The 1,476-nt window shown below is 39.2% G+C and overlaps 1 non-coding gene across 1 annotated transcript; it reads right to left on the bottom strand.

Moving 5' to 3' along the window:
- Positions 1 to 1,132: 1,132 nt before the first annotated feature.
- LOC113915580 lies at positions 1,133 to 1,238 on the bottom strand. The gene has a single exon (XR_003517728.1). It is a non-coding gene; the product is annotated as a U6 spliceosomal RNA (small nuclear RNA).
- Between the last annotated feature and the right edge of the window lie 238 nt (positions 1,239 to 1,476).

The raw sequence follows: 1,476 nt of genomic DNA, 5'->3' as shown, positions 1-1,476 counted from the left end.
ATAACACCAAAGTTTAAGTTTGTTGCCATGGTTTTTTGTGTTTTTTTTTTTTTTTTTTTTTGGTCTTGTTTTTGTTTTACTTCCAAGTATCACTGTTTCTGAAAGCTTGTCGAGGCAGCCCTGCCCGCGGTGCCCTCATGGAGACTTCTCTAAGTGCCCAGCAGAGGGCAGGCCATTCTCACTGAAAACTTCACAGCTCCTTTTCTTCCAGGAAGCTAATCTGTTTCAGTATTTGCTGTATTCTTGGGTGTATAAAATTTAGTATAAATGGAAATATCAAAGCTACATTTCTTTAGAATCTGTATCCCTACATTGCTGTAATTACAAAAATTTCCTGGAGGAAACCATGCCCATGATTAACAGGGGATGGATCATCCATCACAAAAGTGATTCCCTGGTTGGGAAATGATTCACGGGTCAGTTCTTTTCAGTTAATTTCAGTTCTCTTTAACATGGCGTCGATGGTATTCATAGGTAATAAAAGGCATGTATTTGGTGTGGGGGGGTGGCTACTTTCAGGTGTAATTATCTGCCGTTTCCCATCGTCAGGGTTCCAAACATGAGTAAACTGCATCCTACACACAAATCTTGACTTTACCTCTGCTCACTGATATTGTCAGAGGCAACCCAAAGGATATGTGAATGGGCAGGGTGCTCCCCTCCATCAGATGCCAACACATTACCTCCAGCACAGTAGCTCAAAGGAAAGTACTAGCGCTTAGCAGCGCTTAGCACCCCTGTAAAGTAACAGCCTAGGGTTAGCCTGGTGATGGGTATTAAAGACGGCACGTTCTGAATGGAGCACTGAGTGTTATACGCAAACAATGAATCATGGAACACTACATCAAAAACTAATGATGTAATGTATGGTGATTAACATAAAATAAAATTAAAAAAAAAAAACTCTGATTGCTCCTCCTGTACAGGGCATGGGATGAAAAGCAAACATTTGCTGAACATGTACATTTAAAAGTGTAGGGTACCCACAGACAGGCCTTGAGGACCAGACAAGTGCAGCTCTTTGATATAGATTTTCTTCTTTATCTGTGTGAAACCTGATAGATACCCTCTTTTGAACTCAATCTTAAAACTATACGGAGAATGTATTCTTGGTTTCTTTTTGCCTTTTATTTAAGTTATGGAATGCTTCATGAATTGGCAGGTCATTCTTGTGAGAGGCCACACTGATCTTCTCTGTATCATTCCAATGTTAGTATAGGTGCTGTCGAAGCAAGCATAGAGGTTCGGGTCTGGGTGGTTTTTTTTTGTTTTTTGTTTTTGTACTTTTTCCTTTCTTACACCCTCTAGATTGTCAGATTTGCTCTGCAGAGAAATAATATCACCAACATCTATTAAGCATTTAAGCCTGCAGAACTGTTTCAAGTTCCTTTTTTCTCATATAATCCTTACAACAACCTTATGAGTTTGATAACTGTTATTATCCTCTTCATAAACTAATACCAGGAGATATTACAT

Source organism: Zalophus californianus, chromosome 11, assembly GCF_009762305.2.
Source record: "Zalophus californianus isolate mZalCal1 chromosome 11, mZalCal1.pri.v2, whole genome shotgun sequence".
Classification (NCBI taxonomy): Eukaryota; Metazoa; Chordata; class Mammalia; order Carnivora; family Otariidae; genus Zalophus; species Zalophus californianus.
The sequence above is the reverse complement of the archived record's forward strand: the minus strand, read 5'-3'. Positions and strand labels throughout refer to the sequence as shown.